Source organism: Canis lupus, chromosome 5 (genome assembly GCF_011100685.1).
Source record: "Canis lupus familiaris isolate Mischka breed German Shepherd chromosome 5, alternate assembly UU_Cfam_GSD_1.0, whole genome shotgun sequence".
Classification (NCBI taxonomy): domain Eukaryota; kingdom Metazoa; phylum Chordata; class Mammalia; order Carnivora; family Canidae; genus Canis; species Canis lupus.
The window spans coordinates 32,341,410-32,363,404 of record NC_049226.1 but is presented as its reverse complement, the minus strand read 5'-3'; the positions used below and the strand labels follow the sequence as shown (position 1 = coordinate 32,363,404).

Genomic DNA, 21,995 nt, shown 5'->3' with positions numbered 1-21,995 from the left:
TGCAGGCAGTTATGGGAGCATCAACAAATACTGAATGAACACAAAAGTAGAGACAAAAAGATCCATCAGCATATAAACATCTCACCATATTTCTGGATTACTTTGGGTACAACAGAAAATAAAAATGAGACAGGTAATTCAGAAATGAGCTAGGAGAGCACTCCATACTGAGGTTGTGGGACTGTCTAAAGCAGTTCTCAGGAGGAAAAGTACATGGACTTAATCCCGTTTGCTAAAAAAACACGGCTAAATTGAAATGAGCTAAGTTTTGGCTCAAAGAACTGGAAAAATAATAAAATCCTTCAGAAGAGAAGGCAGGGGTTTATTAAAATAATCATCAACCACAGGGTATGTATTTTATTTGAGTACAATGGGACATTTTAATTTTAATTTTTAGAAATTTTATTTGTTCCTGAGAGGCACAGAGAGAGGCAGAGACACAGGCAGAGGGAGAAGCAGGCTCCCTGTGGGGAGCCCGATGTGGGACTTGATCCTGGGACCCTGGGATCATGCCCTGAGCCAAAGGCAGATGGTCAACCACTGAGCCACCCAGGTGCCTCCAAAAAGATGGTTTGATGAAAGACTGGGGACAGGACCCGTGGGCAGGAAGGGCTGCACAAGGTCACAAAGAGGGCCCGTTATAGACTTTCAAGTCGGGAGGGGGTCAGGGAGAGCCTGAGTCTCTGAGGAATTTGGAAGCAAGCTTCCCGGGACCCTGAGGGGACCAGCTATTGTCCGGAAAGGTCATTTATTACCGTCTAATAAAACCTGAGGCATGAGACCCTTCAGATTTACATCCGTGGGTCAGATGCCTGGGGCATGATCTTGGGGGTTTGAGAGGAAAGAAGGTTCTAAAGGAATTGTTCTGTGTTAAAGCAGACTCACAAAAAATAAAAATAAAAAAATAAAGCAGACTCACAGGGTCCTGGGGGTGGGGGTAAGTTTGCCTTTTGCCCTGAGTGACGGGTGAGCATGGAGGCCGCTGAGTCCCTGGAGGAAGGCCCCTGCCTGATTCAAGGACTGGTCAGTGGGCTGTAGGGAGCATGGAAATTTAATCACTTCTCTTCTACCTTTGTTTCCTGCATCATACCTAACATCACATACAAAATTGGACACTGGATAGATTCAAGATCTAAATAGAAAATGTAAAAGTACAGTACAGAAGTAATAGGAAAAAAAAAAAAGAAGGAAGGATAATCTCGTTATAGAGGGGTACAGAAGGACTTCATCCATAAGACCTCTAAAGCAAATACCAAAAAGCCAAAACAATTTTGGTGAAATTGATTGCATGAAAATGAAACATTTCAGCTCAGTGACCATGTATCAGGTACCCAGCAAGAAACAGACGGCATATGTGAAATGGGTAATTGGAGGATTTTTTTGTAAAATATTTTATTTTTATTATTAAAATATTTTATTTATTTATTCCTGAGAGACAGAGAGAGGCAGAGACACAGGCAGAGGGAGAAGCAGGCTCCCTGAGCAGAGCCGGATGTGGGACTTGATCCCAGGACCCGGCGGAGTGGGGGGAGGGGGGGGTCACACCCTGAGCTGAAAGCAGTCGCTCAGCCACTAAGCCACCCAGGTGCCCCAAAAGATTTTATTTTTAAGTGATCGCTAATCTCTACACCCAATGTGGGGTTTGAACCCAGAACTCTAAGATCAATAGTTGCACGCTCCACCACTGGGCCAGCCAGGGGCCCCCAGAGGATATTTTAATACAGGAATGATTTTAGGAAGGGATGAGCAGCGTTAGGGAAGCCACAAGAAAGAGGGCAGGGCCCCAGGGATCCCAGAAGTGAGGAGTTGTTGGCACCTCCAGGAACCTGAGAAGAGAGAAGAGCCCCCCTCCCCAACAGGACCTGTGTCTGTCCATCTGTTATAACTCCGGGTGGCTGGAGGCAGCTAGCTCACTGCTGGTTGGTGGGGGAGAAGCTGGAGGAGCTAACATCCTCACTTCCCTCCTCTTCCTTCCTCTGATCATCTGCTGCCATTGGAATGGAAAGGGATGATGCAGCCATACAGCTCGGTGAGGGAGGCCAAAGAACAACGACGAGGAACAGGGCATATGGTATAGGTGGAGGGACAAACAGAAGACACAGGAGTCTGAGGCTGGAGTGGGGGCGGGGGGAGGAAACCTACATTAGCAGTAGCAAAGGGTAGAGAGAGGTAGTCTGCAGAGAGTCTGATGTAATGTGACGAAAACCGTCAAGCAGCCATCTGGTTGACAAGAATCAGAGATGAAGTCAAGGGCTGGCAAGGTGTGGGTGTGGGGAGAGGAGGTCACACACTCCTCCCTTCTCCCGGGAGCACCCATCGCCAGAGCCCTTCTCCAAGGTATTTAGTGGAATTAGGAATGCGTATCTGGCCCAATCCCTGCAAGTCTGCTTCTGGGTAAACATCCCAAAGGTCCTCTTGCTGGTCGGCTGGTCCGCTGGACCCGGTGAAGACGTGCACGGCGGGGCCAATGGGTAACAGAAGCTGGAAACGACCTCGGTGCTCGCCCAAAGCGCGATGTGGGATGTGCGCCTGCGGCGATATTGCCCCCACCCCACCCCGGACTTGGAAACAGTGACTGCGGGGCAGCCAGTGGGCACACAGCGCGGAGGTGTGGGGGTCCTCAACACGCACCCCAGACCTACCAATCCGCTTCTAGGTATGTATCTGAAGGAAGTAATCACCCCCCACGTTCACCGCAACAGCGTTCTCAGCAAACAACGGAAGGGTCTGTAGGCCAAGGAGCCGGGAAAGAGAATGCGGAGGACACAATCCCGCGGAATAGGATTGAGCCGCAAAAAAGAAGGCGCTCCTGCCATTTGCGAGAGCGTGATGCGCCGGGAGGGCATTATGTTCCGTGGAATCAGCCAGACAGAAGGACAAATACTGTTGTGTGTGTTTAAAGATTTTGTTTATTTATTCATGAGAGACACACAGAGAGAGGCAGAGACACAGGCAGAGGGAAAGCAGGCTCCCCGCGGGGAGCCCAATGGGGGACTTGATCCCAGGACCTGGGGGTCACACCCTGAGCCAAAGGCAGCCACTCAACCCCTGAGCCTCCCAGCATCCCAATACTGTTGTGTTTTGAAAAAAAAAGTCAAACTAAGAGAACCAGAGAGTGGAAGGGTGGTTACCAGGGGCTGGGGGTGGGGTGGGGAATGGGGAGATGCCAGGCAAAGGGCACAAAGGTTTATTTATTTATTTTTAAAGATTGTAATTATTTGAGAGAGAGAGAGAGAGAGAGAGAGAGAGAGTGCAACCAGGAGGAAGGGCAGAGGGAGAGGGAGAAGCAGCCTCCCTGTGGTGCAGGGAATGGATCCCTAGACCCTGTGATCAGGGCGTGAGCAGATGCTTAACCCGCTGAGCCGCCCAGGCTCACCCAAAGGATACAAAGTTTTACTATAAGATGGGGTCTGAGTCTCTACTGTACAGCATGGTGATTGTACTTAATAATGCTGTGCTGCAGTGCTCGAAATTTGCTAAGACAGTAGAGATCTCAAGTGTTCTTACCACACAAATGGTAACTATGTGAGGTGATGAATATGTTACTTAGCTCGCTGGTGGGAATCATTTCCCGATGCATATGTGATAAAATCATCACACCGCACACCAAAAACACACTGTACCCCTGAAATATAGATAATTTTTATCTGTTGATCATACCTCAATAAAGCTGGAAAAACATAATGGAAGCATATTTCACGGAAAAAGCAAACCAACAGCAACTACGTGTACACACAGCAATGCGGGGAGCCCTGAAATAGTCCCTGAAGGAGAAAAAGCAAAAAGGATATATTCTAGAACACAATCACATAGATCAAAAGCAACAGCCTACACCTGCCACAGTACTAGATGATTTTCAAGGATCTGTGCATTTTCCAGCGCAGGTCAAAACCCATTCCAGTGTTCGCTGGTTGGAGAAGAGCAGGTGCCACCAGGGTGAAGGGAAACATCTACACGAGGCGGCAAGAGCTGAGAGCCTGGCTCAGCAGAGGATGGGACACTCCAGCCTCACATCTGGTCCAGAAGGAGAAGTGTACAGGTGCCCCACAGGCTCCGTGTGGCTAGGATCCTTCATGGGGAGAGATGAGATGCAGCCCACGAGGGCCAGGACCCTGACCTTCTGGGCTACGTCTGGTGGTGGATCCAGAGTGAGTAATGAGAATAAAAAATATTGGAAAAATTTCCAATATTGGAAAATGTGGAACATATATATATTTGATTTGCAGACATTAGGCATCTCCCATTGTGATGCAGTGGGGGCCACGCAGAGTCACCTGTGAAGTGTTCTTCTCAGAGGACCTTGAACCCAATCTGACTGAGAGAGGTTCGTGGGTGTTCATCATATGAGTCTCTCAACTTTTGGACATACTTTGTTCACTAGAGCGGAATCAAAAACAGCAGGGCCTAAAGATAGGGCTCAACTGAAAAATAGGACATAATAGATTTGTTACAAGTGCAGTCTGGGGAAATCAGATTTTGCTTCTACATAGGAGAGGGACCAATTTGGGGGTGCCTGGCTGGCTCAGTGGGTGGAACATGGGACTCTTGATCTCGGGGTTGGGAGTTCGAGCCTCACATTGGATGTAGAGATATCTTAAAAATAAATAAAATCTAAAAAAAAAAAAAAAAAAGAGGGACGGGGTGCTTGAGTGGCTCAGTCAGTTGAGCCACGAACTCTTGGTTTCCGCTCAGGTCATGATCTCAAGGTGGTGAGATCCAGCCCCCTTTGGCCGCTGAGCTCAGCGAGGAGTCTCCTTAAGATTCTCTCCCTCTGCCCTTGCCCTCCACTCCTGCTCTCTCTCTGTCTCTCTAATAAGTAAATAAATCTTTTTTTAAAGAGAGGTGCAAAAATGTTTATTTTTTATTTTTTAAAAGATTTTATCTATTTATTCATGAGAGACACACACACACACAGTGGCAGAGACACAGGCAGAGGGAGAAGCAGGCTCTCTGCGGGGAGCCCGATGTGGAACTTGATTCCAGGACCTTGGGATCACGCCCTGAGCACAGGGCAGACGCTCAGCCACTAATAAGCAAATAAATCTTAAAAAAAAGAAAAAGAAAAAAGAGGCTGACCTCACTAAAGTTAGAAACAAGCAGAGGACTGAGATGCACTATTTGCAACATTTATAACAAGTGATTAATGTCCAGAATATAAAGAACTCCCACAAAATAACAACAACAAAAAAACCCCCAATCCAACAGAGAAATGATATTGTAGTAAATATTTGTCATCTGTGTTTTAGGGAATCCTTCATTATGTGCAAACTTGGGGCACAAGTAGCCAAAGGGGTCACACCCTCCCTGCCCGCCCTGCTCTGTGTAGCTGGGGGTGGGCATGACGTCAGCCCTACCCAGGCCCACAGGTTTCACTCTCCTCTCGTGTGGGGTCTTGAGTGGATGGTGCGAATGGGTAATAATAGTTGGAGTGGAGAGGAGAGGATCATGCTTTTAAGGTCTTAAAGGAAATGAGCTGGACCTGGGACTGAGTCCGCATCAGGCTCCCAGCATGGAGCCTGCTTCTCCCTCTGCCTGTGTCTCTGCCTCTCTCCCTGTGTCTCTCATGAATAAATAAATAAAATCTTTTTAAAATTTCAGTCTGCAACACAGACACAATATATACGATATAATCCCATCTATGTAGCTCCCCCCCTCAAAAAAAACCCCAACCCCCCCAAACCCCCCAAAAACAACAACAAAAAAGCCCACGTGTGTTGCAAATAGTGCATCCCAGTCCTCTGCCAGCGCAATCACAACAACACAGCAGTGATTGTTGCTTTTCTCTGGTGTGTTCAACCTCTCCTCTCCCCCTTCATGGATCTTTTCCATGTTCAAAGACTTTCCCGTCAAAAAAAAAAAATCCCCGCTGGATCCCCTGGCCCCTCTCCAGCACTGTTTCTTGCTTCTCCACTGCCTCAAGCTAACTGTGTTAGGGAATAAAGGGAGGAGCTGGGGTTGGATCCCGCCCGGAAGCAGGCGGGGGGTGGGGGGGGGTGGGGGTGGGGGGGTGGGGGGGAGGAATGCGGTTTTGTGTGTGGGGGGGTTACATGCTTGTTAGAGCATCTCGGGGAGGGGCAAGGCGCCAGAGGCTGGAGAACTCGGGAGCCCGGCACAGGCGCGTGCACACCGCACGCACCTGCTCCAGCACAGGCACACACGCGTGCTCCGCTGTCACCTGGAGTTCTAGCTCCCCCAGCGAGGCTCTCAACTGGGTTAGCCATCCTTGCCCCTGCCCCCTGCGGCCAAGAGGGCTCTCCCAGGGTGCTCACTCCCACCCCCTGCAGGGACAACGTGGGGGACCCCCATGGGCTGTGGACTACACACGCTGCGGGGTCCCAGCTGTGTGGAAGTGGAGGTGGGAGGTGGGAGGAGGGTGGTGGGAGGTGGGAGGAGGGAGGTGGGAGGTGGGAGGAGGGAGGTAGGAGGTGGGAGAGGGTGGTGGGAAGTGGAGGTGGGGGGAGAGTAGTGGGAGGAGGAAGGTGGACTTGTGGACATGGGACGTGGAGGTGGGAGGTGGGGGTGGGAGGTGGATCTAGCCGGGGCTCCTGGCAGCCGCAAACCAACCTACTGACTCCAGCGATTCTCCCCTAAAGTCAACTGTGTCACGATGAGTCAGGACCCCATGGGGGCCTATCTTGGCTTGCAGGTCCCCAAAGCAGATTGTGGGAGACAGGCTCGAGGGCCAGGCCGGGGTTTTCCTGGCGGAGGGTGCCAGAAAGCAGTGGGGGAGCAAGGGAAGTGAGGCAGGGGTGGGGGGGAGGAGAGGGCTCCCTGGCCTCTGCACTGGCACAGAGCAGTGGATGCAAAAGCAGGGGAGCAGTTCTCCCCCAGCCCCTTCCCCCTGGGTGGGGACTCTGCAGCTGCCCTGGGCCAGCTCTTTCCCGGCCCCTAGGTGGGGATGGGGAGCGGTGGGGTGAGGGGGGGTTGGGGGGGGCGCGGCTGGAGGAGACCTGGGAAGAGAAGGCGCTGAGGGCATGGTGGTGGCCGCTGGCTGCCCACAGGAGGAGGTGGCCCACCCGTGGTGGCCCAAAGGGGATGGGATGTGGGGCACCAGGGACGTCTACCAGGAGACCTGGTGCCCAAACTCCAGAAAGCAGGTCGAGGACACGCAGAAGCAGCTGATACACAAAACGCCTAGAAATGAACTTAGGAGAGGTGCAAGGTGTGAGTGAAAACAGCTGTGAAACTCATAAAGGCCATGAAGAGCCTGGAATGTAGCCAACTTATTCCTGGTGACCGAGTCCCAGTGTTCCAGGGATGTCCATTTTCTCTAGATGAATCTAAGAGATTCAAGGTTATATGAATCCAAATTCTTATGCAATTTTTTTTTTGCAATTGGACACCAAGATTCTAAATTTATCAGGAAGCATAAAATATGTGAGAATAGCCAGCAGAAAATTGTAAGAACAATAATCACGGGGCTTGTCCTACCATATATTAAATTGTAAAGTAAGTGGTGAAAGCATACCTGGCCCTGGCCCAGGAACGAGGAGATGGATCAGTGACGAGGAACAGATCCCAGACCTGGATCCAGAGAATTAACTGGGGCTGTTTTGTCTGTGGCAGGAACCCAGAGGGCACAAGCTCAGGCACAGCGAGGAGGGTCTCGGTGGGTGGAGTAGCAGCTCATGGGGCCTCTGGCAGTCCAGTCGGGGGCCGGCACCCTGCTCCTTCCAGAACTCCAGCCTCGTTGTTTCTCCTACCACAGACCTGCTTCTCTGTGTTTCAGTCCACATCCTTATAGCACCCTCTTTCCCTCTCTGTCTCCCTCTCTCCCCTTGTCCAAACTCCCGTGGATGGAAGACATGGACTGGCTCTCGCTGGGTCCGCTAACACCGTGCTAATAAACTGGAGCCAGGGCAAGGGCATGTCATGACCTGGCTGCTTCGATGACCCCCCATGGGAAGGAGGGGAGAGATCACAGGAATACGGTGACTGGGGCACGGGGTTGGAGGGGGGTGGACCAACCAAACGTCAGATGTCCATTGCATCAAAATATATACATAAGAATTTAGTAGCTAGTTGGGACACAATCAGAAATATGTATTTGGTCTCTGTCCCCAGTTCTTGACACCCTGAATCCTTTGGCACCTCTTGGGCAATAGGAGCATCTTTCGTTCTAATGAGGTGACCCTGGTGGTTTCCTGCAGAGCTTCAGGTTGGGAGCTGGTCACCCCAAAGATCAAGCCATGATTAGAAACTTGGGATTGTCAGCCCCCCTCGTCCTCCATGGAGATTGAGTTAAAAATTGGTCATGCCTATGTCATGAAGCTTCCGTAAAAGTCTCTACAAGGATGCCTAGGGGGCTCAGTTGGTGAAGTGTCTGCCTTCGGCTTAGGTCATGATCTCAGTGTCCTGGGATCGAGTCCCGCATTGGGCTCCCTGCTCTGCAGGGATCTGCTACTCCCTCTCCCTCTGCCCTTCTCCCCTGCTCTCTCTCTCTCTCTTTCAAATAAATAAAGAAATAAAATATAAAAAAAATCTCTCCATTAGGGGGTTCAGAGAGCTTTTGGGTCAGAGAATACCTTCATGTGCGAGGAGAGTGGTAGCACTCCAAACCCCTGCGCTTGCGACCTCTCTGGACGCCTCCTTAGATTCCTCTTCATTTGGCTGTTCATCTGTGTCCTTAATCATATCCTTTATAACAAACCGGTAACACATGAGTGTTTTCTTTGTGAGCCCTTAGAGCAAATGATCACAAGTCTGAGGAGGGGGCTCATGGGCACACCTGACTTAGAGCTGGTTGGTCAGACATGCAGGTGACCATCTGGGGGTGCAGATGGCATCTGAACTGGAGGGAAGGCAGTCCTGTGGGACCGAGCACTTACCTGTGGGGTCTGAGCTAACTCTGGGTAGTTGGGGTCATAACCAAACTGCCGGATACTCAGTTGGTGTCTGTAAAGTTGGAAAATTGGTTGGTGTGGGAACCTCTCCCCATCCCCTAAATTTGGTGTCCAAAGTGCTATGAGTAGAGGAAACAAGAGTTTTCCTTTAATCATGAAGGGGGAGTTTCAAATTGGAGAAGAAAAGATGTGGTGAATGGCTGGGGGGGACGGTGTCTCTCCCATTCACTGACCTTGTCAGATTTATTTATTTATTTTTAAATTTTTATTTATTTATGATAGTCACAGAGAGAGAAAGAGAGAGAGGCAGAGACATAGGCAGAGGGAGAAGCAGGCTCCATGCACCGGAAGCCCGATGTGGGATTCGATCCCAGGTCTCCAGGATCGCGCCCTGGGCCAAAGGCAGGCGCTAAACCGCTGCGCCACCCAGGGATCCCGACCTTGTCAGATTTAAAAAGAAATTTGATGATGGAAATCATTTATTTCTTATGTGGTATCTTTCTTGATTCTGCGTGGCTGGAACAATAGTTCTCAAAAAATCTGGTTGAATGAGGCATTTCGTATCAACGGGATAAGCTGTGGTAGCGTCGGTACAGAGGCGCCCTGCTACCCCTGATGTTTTAACAGGAGGTGAAGAACACTTCAAATTTCAAAGCTGAAAACCTTTTCTATGAAATAAGAACCAGAGAGCTTCAGCCCCTCCCCCCAAAGTCACATGTTTTACCATAAATAAACTCTTTTGAAATAGCATGGAATGCGCTCCACCTGTATGACGGAAAATAGCCCGCGGATTATATCTCGATGCCTCTGCAGGATTCGGGAAGTCTGACTGCTCCATAAAGTATTCCTGCCGGTTGGTTTTCCCTCATGACCTTCCACGAAACCAGTGACTTCAGCACAGCGCATCCCTGTAGCATAAATTTATTCTATGTTCAGATTTTTTTTTAAATTTATTTATGATAGTCACAGAGAGAGAGAGAGGCAGAGACACAGGCAGAGGGAGAAGCAGGCTCCACGCACCGGGAGCCTGATGTGGGACTCGATCCCCGGTCTCCAGGATCGCGCCCTGGGCCAAAGGCAGGCGCTAAACTGCTGCGCCACCCAGGGATCCCTATGTTCAGATTTTTCAATTCTGGTGCTTATGTTGCCATTTTCAGAAGGATGATAATAATTAACAGGTAAACATGAACCCCTCCCACAATCTCAAACCAGTGGAGAAGGAAAGTAGACACCAAGACACTGGAATATGTCATTGTCATCCATTTTATTTTATTATTTATTTTATTTTATTTTATTTTATTTTATTTTACTTTATTTTATTTTATTTTATTTTATTTTATTTTATTTTATTTTATTTTATTTTATTTTATTTATTTTATTTTATTTTAATGAGAGACACAGAGAGAGAGGCAGAGACACAGGCAGAGGGAGAAGCAGGCTCCCTGCAGGGAGCCGGATGCGGGGACCTTGGGATCACGACCTGAGCTGATGGTAGACGCTCAACCACTGAGCCACCCAGGCACCCCTGTTTTCCTGTTTTCATTAAGTAGCCGGTTGCTTTGGGGGATTTTCAGCGCGTCCTTCTCTCCTCACTGACAGTGGACGTGGACGTTTCCAGTATGAATTGCAAACTGAAGGGGAAAAATATCTGCCTCCCATGGCTCTCGTGGCCAACTGTCTACCCCCCTGGGGAATGAAACCTGTGTGCCATCCAGGGATGTGCCTAAAGCAGAGTGGGGTGGTCATACCTCTGCAGAGGGCCTGGATTCCTGCCTGGGCACCGCTGCTTCTTAGCAAATCTGCAAGGCCCAGCGGTTCCAGATTCCCCCCAGAGTCTCCCTGACTGGTCATGGCCACGGGGTGGGGGACCTGGGGGGAGCTTGTCCCTCGAGGACATCGTAGGGGCTCATCTCACATGGCTTGGTTGCACTTTCGTTCCCTTGTCACCCATCTGCCTGCTCCGGGGGCCAGGCTCTCTGCACCTACGCACGTCCTCTCCGTCCCGAGTCACACCCACATTCCCATATTAGACACCCGCTCTGCTGACCACATGCCACTTGCAATTATTGATGGGTGCCCTTTTCAAACCAATGTTATGACTGGCCTGGCCCTCGTGGTATGATTACAAGACACCCTTTGGGAATGACCATTGGGAATCTTTGAAAAAAAAAAAAAAAGATTTATCGCTTACCAAAGACCTGGGAACGGGGCACCTGGGTGACTCAGTTGGTGGGCCTCTGCCTGCAGCTCGGGTTGTGATCCTGGGATCCTGGGATCGAGCCCCGCGGAGGGCTCCCTGCTCTATGGGGAGCCTGCTTATCTCTCTGCCTGTGGCTCCCACTGCTTGTGCATGCTCTGTCTGTACCTCTCTGTCAAAAAAAAAAAAAAAAAAATCTTAAAAAAAAAAAAAGACCTGGAAACTCTACAGGGCACTTGGAGCCCCACAGTGAGGTGGCAGGTGCAGTGAGAGCATGTGCAGCCAGTGGCTTTTATTGGGGTCGAGGGTGGAGGCCTGGGGCTTTGCAGGCTCATTCTGTTGGTGAATTTAAAACATTAAAGAGAATTTAGAGCCCAGGCAAGACAAAAGGCAAAGTGGCCCAAATGGTCAGTTATGGAAATCAACCAAGATCTATAAAATAAGAGCCTCAGGGCGGGGAGGTGGCCTGGCTCTTTATGCCTATTTTGTGCTCCTTTTGTGGGACAAGGTGCCAGGCTGGGGCAGCGGGACCTGGAGAAACCAGGTGCAAGAGGACAGGGTTAGCAGAGAGTGCAGCGACTTCCCACATGTGTCAGAACTCCACGTGTGACAGTGACGGGAGCAACAAGAATTTACAGACTTGGTAAGACCCAAGCCTGGCAGGGCAGGGATGGAGCTGGGAAAAGTATATAAAAGGAGTGAAGAGAATGGAAATTAAAAGAAGAAGAAGAAGAAGAAGGAGAAGGAGGAGAAGGAGAAGGAGAAGAGGAAGAAGAAGGAGAAGAAGAAGAAGAAGAAGAAGAAGAAGAAGAAGGAGGAGGAGGAGGAGGAGGAGGAGGAGGAGGAGGAGGAGGAGGAGAAGAAATTCCATTTTCAGAGATATGTATAAACTCCACAATTGGACAAGGTGGAACCTGGGATTAGGAGAAAGGGAAATGGGGACATGGCAAGTGGGGGTAGGGGCTGCAGCTTTCAGGGTGCCTGAAACCCTGAAATGACCCAGGGTCATTCTGTGTTTCCCTGGGGTAAACCATGAGCAAGGCCTGCAGGGAGCAAGGCTGGCGGCATCACTCTGCTCATTGCCTGTGCAGCGAAGCGGTGGGCTTAGGATCCTACAAGAAACCCTACACTTGAGGGGTGACTGGGTGGCCCAGTGGGTTAAGCGTCCAGGTCTTGATTTAGGCTCAGGTCGTGATCTCAGGGTCGTGAGATCGAGCTCCGCGTGGGGCTCTGTGCTCAGCAATGAGTCTGTTTCTCTTCTTTTCTCTCTGCCTGATGCCCCCACCCCCCTTCCACCACAAGCACACACACACTGTCTCTTTAAATATAAATAAATAAAATGTTAAAAAAATAATCCCATGGAGAGTCTGGGCTGAGATACTGGGGAGGCTGCTGTGCCATTAGTTGGCTCAGGACAATCCAACCCATTCCGTGATAGTCTAAGGGTCAATGGCGCAGCCTTGCTGAGAGATGCCCAGAGAGACGGGTGTGGAGAATAGCCATTAAACTCACAGTTAGATGAAAAACAGCCACCAGAAAAAATGTTGCCATGGAACAGGTGAAGACGGTGACCAGACACTAGGCACATTAGTTAAGCGAGCAGCCTGATGAGAGGAGGTCATAAGGCTGAAATGCAAGACAAGAGATTATGGGACTACAGGAGACATGACATGAGAACTGGTTGAATTGCACAAAGAAATGAGGGGTGAGGAGCACCTGGGGGGCTCCGTCAATTGAGTGTCTGCCTTGGGTTCAGGTCGTGACCTCAGGGTCCTGGGATCCAGTCCCACATAGGGCTCTTGGCTCAGCAGGGAGCCTGCTTCTCCTTCTGCCCCCCCCCCCCCGGCTCCCCCTGCTTTTGCTCTCCCTCTCTCTCAAATAAGTAAATAAAATCTTAAAAAAAATAGAAATGAGAGATGAACATCACAGAGAAATAAAAATGCAGTGAAAGGAATATGAAGGGGACAGACATTGTGGAATACACTATACAGGACATGACAAATAGAGGGGATGAAAGTGAGCAAATGAAGTGGGAATAAATGTAGAACTAAAAAGAATGAGGAAAGTTTTATATATATAAAATATGTAATGCATCTCTATACTATACACAGACATGTCATATATTTTATGTATGACATGCAAAGAAGTCTAATACACACATAGTTGGAATCTCTGAAGAAGAAATCCCAAAGAATTGATAGAACATACATAAATTTCAATAAATAATTCAAGAAATTTTCCTTAGATGAATCCATATATTGAAAGAGAAAACTCTATGCCAAGGAAAATGGATCAAGCCTATTGAATTTTAAAAATAAAGAATTTTTTGAGCAGCCAGGAAAAAAAATAAAGGGTCAAGCCACTTACAAGGGGATAAAGATCGGGCCAGCCTTGCATGTCCACAGATCCACAGCAAACTCCAGGAGAGGTGGCCCACGATTCTCAAGGAAAGAAGGTGAAGTCAGGATTTTATGAGAAGGCCAGTTTTCCATCCTCCTTCCCCCTCCTCCTCCTGGCAACCACCGATCTTTTTGCCGCCTCAAAATAGTTTTGCTTTTTTTTTTTTTTTTCCAAAATATCATATAGTTGGAACCCTATGGTGTGTAGCTTTTCCAGTGTGGCTTCTTTCACTTAGCAATATGCATTTAAATTTCTTCCATGTTCTTAGGTAGCTTAATAGCTCATTAAAAAAAAATTCCATTGTGTGGAAGCACCTCAGTTTGCTTATCCTTTCACCTCTTAAGGGACATCTTGGTTGCTTCCAATTTGGGGAAATTATGAGTAAAGCTGCTACAGATATTCATGTACAGGTTGTTGTGTGGACATACATTTTCAACTCATTTGGACAAATACCTAGGAGTGTGATTGCTGGATTGTATGGTAAGTCTACGTTTAGCTTTGTAAGAAATGGCCAAATTGTCTTCCATAATGGTGGGACACTTCATTCCCAGTGGCGGTGAACCAGAGCTTCTATTACTTCCCACCCTTGCCAGCCTCTGTTGTTGGTTGTGGATTTTAGCCATTCTGATAGGCATGCGGTAGTGTCCCACTGGTGTTTTAAGTGCCCTTCTGATATAGGATGTTGAGCATCTTTTCATATGCTTGCCTGCTGTCCACATGTCTTTGGTGAGGTGACTGTTCAGATGTTTTGCCCATTTTCCAATTGGGTTGTTTATTTTCTTATTGTTGAATTTTAGGAGCTCTTTGTAAATTTTTTTTAAAGATTTTATTTTTAAGTAATCTCTACACCCAATGTGGGGCTCGAACTTACAACCCCTGAGATCAAGAGTCGTATGCTCCACTGACTGAGCCAGCCAGGCGCCCTAACGCTCTGTAAATTTTGAATAGAAGTCATTTATCATATATATGTTTTGCAAATTCCCCACCCCCAATCTGTGGCTTATCTTCTAATTCTCAAAACCTTAGGCAATTTTGGACATGCATGATTTGAGAATGGTTTCATGAGCTCTTTTTAAAAAGATTTTATTTATTTATTTATGAGAGACACACAGAGAGAGGCAGAGACACCGATGAGCCATCCAGGCGTCCCTCATGAGCAATTCTTGAAGAGATTACTAGAGGATGAATTTGGATCAACTAAGGAATAACTGGATACATTTTGGTAAAAGGAGGGTCGTACATATAGACTATATTTATCACAGAACTAACACAAAAGTTTGGTGGTAGGATTGGGAGATGGAAGGAATAAAGTTGAGGATATAAGCTAATTCATTCATCATTCATTAAAAAAATAAAACACTGAATTTGAAAAGCTGGATCATTTTCTAAGAGGATATTATTTATCAGAAAGATCCCAGAAGAGGGGTACCTTGGTGGCTCAGTGGTTGAGCGTCTGCCTTTGGCTCAGGTTGTGTTCTTGGGGTCCTGGGATCGAGTTCCTCCTCAGGCTCCCCGCAGGGAGCCTGCTTCTCCCTCTGCCTGTGTCTCTGCCTCTCTCTCTGTGTGTGTCTCATGAATAAATAAATAAAATCTTTTAAAAAAGAAAGATCCCAGAAGAGAGAAGATATAAGTAGAGGTTTTTAGAAAAGAAATACAAAAAAGTTTTCAAAGAGTCGCTAGCTTCCCCCAAAGGTTCAGACTTTGTCGATGTCACAAAAAATTCTAACAGACGAGATTTTTGGATACTGTTTGGGGCATGGAAAAAGAGGAAAAATCTCCACATTATTTTAATTAAGGCAGTACAGGGGATCCCTGGGTGGCGCAGCGGTTTGGCGCCTGCCTTTGGCCCAGGGCGCGATCCTGGAGACCCAGGATCGAATCCCACGTCGGGCTCCCGGTGCATGGAGCCTGCTTCTCCCTCTGCCTATGTATCTGCCTCTCTCTCTCTCTCTCTCTCTCTGACTATCATAAATAAATTAAAAAAAAAAAATTTAATTAAGGCAGTACAATTGCAAAGGTTGATAAAAAAATTATATAAATAGTCCATGCCAGTCACCCACCTGGCTAAACTGTGGTAGAAATCTGGATGTAGATACACAAGAGTGAAGATGATGTGGAGGCACGGGGAGAGACCACTGCCCTGGAGCTGGGGAGAGAGGTCTGGAAGCCAGCCTTCCTCACAGCTCTCAGAGGGAGCCAGCCCTGCCGAGGACACCGTGATCCTGGACTTCCAGCCTCCAGGACCAGGAGGAGTTACATCTCTGCTTGTCTGGCCCTCTGTGGTGGTACGTGCTTACGGCAGCCCTTGAAATGAGGATTGCTTCTCCTCGGTGTGGATGCCCATAAAATACACGGTCGCCTGGGAAGATCTGCCACGCCACAAGAATATCCAAATCTGCCAATAAAATTCCTGGGCGTACGAATTAGGATGAAGTCATCAGACCCCATAAGCAAGGATCACATCCGGCAAGAGTGGAACTAAGGAATTCTGGTTTTGGAATCTCAATTGATTAAATTTCTCGTGGGTCAGCTTTGGCAGAGAAGGGTGGCAAGCGATGGTATCTGTGCTTTGAACAGTGACACCCATTCAGAGTGTTGCCCATGAAGCTTGTCCCTGCCCTCTTAGGACCCCTCGGGGCCACCCCTGGTGATTCCTTCCTCTGGTGGAAAACCACGCTGCCTCAACCAGAAGGTGGAGGACAGTCCTCACCATCAAACGAGCTTTTGTTGTATTTTTAGTGGTTTGTTTTTCTGTACCGACATGCCTGGGTGAAAGGAGCAAAAGTTCACTGGGCAGCTTTTAACTTTGGTTCGGATTGTGTCACGCTCTTTCTTCTTTTCCAGGCTTTTTTGTCCCCGCTGGGGCCAAAGGCTTCCCTGGCAGCCGTGACCACCAGGTGCTCCCACCAGCTGCCACAGCAGGGCCGCGATTTCGGCTTTTGTGCAGAAAAAGAGAATCATTCACAAACAGAACACACTAAATTAGTTCTTTAAAATTCAATCCAGTTGGACAGTAACATTTTCTTTTTTTAATTTTACAACTGGTGTTCTTTGTCTTGGATACCGTTCAGGAATGAAATCAAGATATTCTAATGTCCTTTATCAAGAGGACGGTTCTCAATTAAACAATAAGGTTTGTTGTTCAAGGGAGGTGCTAAATCCTTAAACAAACAGGCCATTTTGGAGCACTGATTAATTGTATTTTTACTGCAAACATTGAAGGACCTCAAAAAAACCCAAAGGGTCATGTTCCCACTGGTACAATACAAACTTAGGTTTGTTTTAAGAACAAATGAACTCTTCCTTTATCAGCACTTTCTGGGTTTGGGGACTGTGGGGAACACATTTAACACCAAATTAACCTGTTATAACCTGTTATGAATACTTAGAACAGAAATTCCACATCAAAAGTACAACCGCACAGACATTAAAAACCAGCCCATCACCATTTCCACTGTGCAAGTTTGTATTTTTCGTAAATCATTCAGCTCTGTGTTTAAGAAACAAAAGTTATGTCCTCAAATCAATGAAGACTTTTGATCTTGTCATTTGTGAAAACATGGCTGGAACTTGAAGGCATTACGCCAAGGGGAGAAAGTCAGACAGGGAAAAGACAAATACAAAAAAAAAAAAAAAGGAAAAAGAAAAAAAAGACACAGTATAACGTCCCTTATTTGTAAGATCTAAAAAACAAACAAAAAGGAGCTCATGAGCTCGTGGATATGGAGGACAGATGGGTGGTCGCCAGAGGTGGGGCAGGTAGTTGGTGAAATGTGTAAAAGGGGTCAAAAGATACAGACTTCCAGTTACAAAATAAGTAAGTCGAGGAGATGAGATGCACAGCATGATGACGGTAGTTAATAATTCTGTGTGGAGTATTTGAAAATGGTGAATGGATCAGATCTTATAAGGTCTCATCGCAAGAAAGACATTTTTGGTGCTAGGGATGGTGACAGATGTTAGCTAGATTTATTGTAGTGATCACTTTGCAAGGCCTACAAATATTGATCCCTGACATTGCACACCTGACTAATATGTCATAAGTCAATTACACCTGGACAGAAATACACGTTAATGGGAGGAGAGTGGGGGGACGGGTCATTCCAGTTGGGTCAAAAATGACTCTCTGAACTTGAAATGTGATCTTCACATTTGTATAAAACAAAGGATTAAAGGAGTTTAAAGATAATTAAAACCTTTAAGTCATAGAAATTGAAGTAGGAAGCAACATTTTTATCAGAATTTAAGCTATAACAAAGTATACAACACAGTGTAGGATGTAGCATTTAAGAATCTTTGGTAAATAATGCGTTCATATGCAGACTGTTCAGTATCTTGATGTGAGTGGTAATTTTAAAAAATAGTTCATTTTAGGTATTTAAGATGGGCATTAAGGAGGGCATGTGATGAGATGAGCACTGGGTGTTATACTGTATGCTGGCAAATTGAATTTAAATTAAAGGAAGGAAAGAAAGGAAAGAAAGGAAAAAGAAAGAGAAAGAAAGAAAGAAAGAAAGAAAGAAAGAAAGAAAGAAAGAAAGAAAGAAAGAGAAAGAATTTGGAAACCAAATTGGAAGACAAATACACAAAAAAGCTAATCCAAGGCAGAATGTGACAGACTTTAAAGAGTAGGTACAAAATATGATGGGGGTTTGTAGAAGAAATTCAAATGCAGTCTATACAACTTATTTTGAAGCTTTAAAGAAAACATTTTTGAAAGACTCTGGACACATCAACCAGTGGTGAAGGGGACAGGGCCAAAGTGGTGAGTTTTGGCAAGCCGACTGGGGGGTCCCCAGGGAGGACCCAAGGAAGCTGCAGGACGCCATAGGGGCATGGATTCCCCTCATGGCCTTAGTGTGAATGAGAAAGAGCAAGGATGGAGCAACCACACAGCCACAACTGGGCAGGAGGTGTGAGAAGATGTGTCATCTGGGATAGTGAGTATGCAGATGTGGCCTCTAGGCCAAGATGAGGGCAAGGGCAAGGCCGAGAGAATACGCCTCTCATTCTGTCAGTGCTCAACAACCTGTAGGCCCCAAGTCTGTGGGATGTGTGCTTCCATTCTGAGGGTGTGTTACTATGGGGGAATCTAAGTATCAAACCAATGAGCCTTTGCTGGGGCCTTACTGTCTGTTGAATTATATGTGGTCCCATTGAGATTCTACAACACAATATGGTGCCTGTCTTTTTTTTTTTAATTTTATTCATCTACTTGAAAGAGAAAGAGAGAGCAGGAGAGGGACAAGCAGACTCCGTGCTGATCATGGAGCCTGATATCGGGCTCACTTCCGGGACCCTGAGATCATGACCTGAGCCAAAATCAAGAGTCGGACGCGTAACCAACTGAGCCATCCGGGCGCCCCAGTGCCTGTCTTGATGGAAGGGTCTATTAGGTGCTTGGTATTTTATATACACACTCTCACAATCCTCACAGTGGCCCTACAGGGTAGGTGAGATGATTGTGATTTTACAGACATAGACACTGAGTCTCAGAGGTTAAATGACTTGACCAAGACGATTCGGCTCTAGCCTGTTGGAAACCAAATTGGAAGCCTGGCTCTTCTCTCCCTCTCGATACTTTTAGTGCTTTTCTGCATCATGCTATTGAGGAGGGGAGACAAAGCACCTGTACTGCTGTCCACATGACTGGCTTCACCAGCTTGGAGGACAACTAAGGTGACCTGTCTTTTTCTTTTTTAAAATATTTTATTTATTTATTCATGAGACACACACACACACAGAGAGAGAGAGAGACAGACAGACAGACAGACAGAGGGAAAAGCAGGCTCCCTGTGGGGAGCCTGAGGTGGAACTTGATCCCAGGACCCCAAGAACACAACCTGAGCCAAAGGCAGACGCTCAACCACTGAGCCACCTGGGCTGCCCTGTCTTTTTCATATTCAAAGTTATTGCTCAAGACCAAGTCCCCTGGCCAAGGAGATTTATGCAGCTTAAAAGGGCCAGACCCGGCTGGCTCCATGGGTGGAGGGCCACAAGATAGGGGTGCCTGAGTGGCTCAGCGGTTGAGCATCTGCCTTTGGATCAGGGCATGATCCTGGGGTCCTGGAATCAAGTCCTGCATCAGGCTCCCTGTGGGGAGCCTGCGTCTCCCTCTGTCTGTGTCTCTGCCTCTCTCTCTGTGTCTCTCTTGAATAAATAAAATCTTAAAAAACCTTGTTTGCTGAAAGAATAAAAATAATGATTGTAACTAAAAAAATTGTTAAAAGTATAAATCTCATGTTAGGTATTCTTACCACAATAAAATATAATTAAAAAAAAAAAAACCTTAAAAAAAAAGCCACCAGATGCCTGGGTAGTGGGAATGTCAGCTTCTCAACTGTCAATGCATAGCTCACTTCTGGCTCCATGGGGGTGGCCCCACTCCCTCAGGAGTGGGATTGACCAAGAGCGCCATGGCCTCGGGCCCGAAGGCACCACACTTAAGTGCCTATTTCTTCGTCTGCTGTGTTTCCCAAATCACCTTCAAACTCTGCCACACCCAGCCTCCCCCACGAACCATTCCAGGTCTTTGCATGGATATGGGGCACCGTGGACTAAATCTTCCTGCTCCGAGTCCGGGCACTAAGACTCTAACCTCCAGTGGAATGGTGTTTGGAGGCAGGGCCTTTGGGGGGTGATTTGGTCACGCAGGTAGAGACCTTTTTAAGAAGAGGAAGAGACTAGTGCCTGCCCAACCTCTGCCATGTGAGGATGTGGCAAGAAGGTGGGTGTCTGCAAACCAGTTCGTGGGCCCTCACCAGACCCTGAACCTGTGGACACCTGGCCCCAGAACTGGGGGGGACAAATGCCGCCCACTCTGTGGGATTTTGCTATAGCAGACCCAGCTGACCGAGACCCAGGGTCACTAGGGGTGAGTCTTTCTTTGCTTGTAGTGGGGTCCCCATGGGCCCCATGGCACCTGCCCTGAGAGCAGACCTTCTCTGCTCTACCTCTGTCGGTTAAGGAGGTTCTTCTGAAGATGTTAAACCTCTAAAGGAAAGTGACTGGGGTCTCTCTTGTTCATTTAAGCCTATTTTAGCTTTAATGTCTTCGGCTTCATTGAGGGATGGTCGACAAATCATCTCTTTAGTCGACAAAAAGTGCGGTGGCCCCTGTGGAAAGTGCCCATGGTCCCCAGTCCCCGGCTCTGTGGGAGGGAGGCCCCGGGAGGGGACTGTGTTGGTGGAGGGGCACCGCTGGGCCCATCCTGCCCCGCCCGGCAGGCGGCTGCTGGCTCCTGGCGTTGCAGCTGAGGGCAGGAAGGCAGGGCTTCTGGCAGAGCCAGAGGTTTTCTGCGAGCTCACCTGTACAAGGAATTTATGAGCCATGTCAGCTTGGGTAAACAACGAAAGTTCATGTTCCTCTAATCAGGAGCCATGTTTCATTATTAAAAGTTAATTAGAAGCTGGGGCGCCTGGGGGGCTCCGTCTGTGAAGCGTCTGCCTTCGGCTCTGGTCGTGATCCCAGAGTCTCTGGATCGAACTCTGCATTGGGCTTGTGCACTTGCTCTCTCTCTCTCTCAAATAAATAAATATAATCTTAAAAAAAAGAAGAAGGTTTATTAGGTGCAAAGCTATTGGCCCCTGCCCAGGGCCGAGATGGGGTTCCCAGGTCACAGGGCTGAGCCCCAGGTGGGAGAGGGCAGGGCTTGCGCAGGGTCAGAAGCTCCCAAGGCTGGGCGAGGGCTGTGGGCCAGGGACGGGGCAGCAGGCTCTGCAGCCAGGTCCTTCAGCTCAGCTTCTGGGCAGGGGTTGGGGGTGGGGGCGACAGGGGTACCCCTCTCCTCAGCCTGCCTGCGAGCACCAGCCCCATGAAGGTCCTCACTTCCCTTCCAGATCAGGGTCTTCTGGGCTTCTTGCTCAGGCCAGTCTGCAAACCAAGAAACCAGTTTGAGCTTGTCTCAAAAACCTGCCGAGTGAGTGAGGCTCTAAAACCCTGATGGGTGAAGATCGGTTTGCACTTGCATCTGATCTTCAAGCAAACCATTCCTGAGGTTTTCTTGAGGCAGTTTGTCAAGAAGGCAGCTGCCAAGACACCCCAGGGAGGTGCTGGGGGGAGTGCCTGTACGGCAGCAGGTGGGACAGGTGGGCTTTCCTGGTGAGAGGGGCTGTCTCCCCAGACTGGGGGCCGGGGGGACTGTCCTGTGCTGGGAGGGCCCCGTGGGGTGGCAGCTGGGATGCTCGGTCTGTGGGCCCCCCCCCCCCATTCCTAATTTTACTAAAACAGAGAAGGGAAGCAAAGGTCTGCTAGAAGCTGGAGAGAGTGCAAAGTCCTTTCTCACGGGGCCTCCTTCTATCAAGGTTTTATAAACTCCGAACTGGTTTCCGGCCTTGAGTTCCCCAGAGATCTGGGGATTGAAGCGGAGAGAAACTTCTGCCCTCTGCTGCCCTGCTGGCCCGACACCTCCAGGGTCTTCGCAGGCTTTTCCGGTGGATGAGCCACCTGTGTCGGAGTTTTGAAGGTGTCTGGGATTCCAGCTAGAGTCAGGACATCCAAGTTAGGAAACAAACGAACAAAAAACGGTCAGAGGAAAAAGTTTCTAAAGTTCGAAA

General features: G+C 48.1%; 1 long non-coding RNA gene across 1 annotated transcript; it reads right to left on the bottom strand.

Annotated features, from left to right (window-relative positions):
* Positions 1-9,258: 9,258 nt before the first annotated feature.
* Positions 9,259-15,866, bottom strand: LOC119876271. Its single transcript, XR_005358865.1, has 4 exons — positions 15,501-15,866; positions 13,408-13,481; positions 12,553-12,666; positions 9,259-9,751 (listed from the first exon to the last, which is right to left on the bottom strand). It is a non-coding gene; the product is annotated as an uncharacterized LOC119876271 (long non-coding RNA).
* Positions 15,867-21,995: the final 6,129 nt, after the last annotated feature.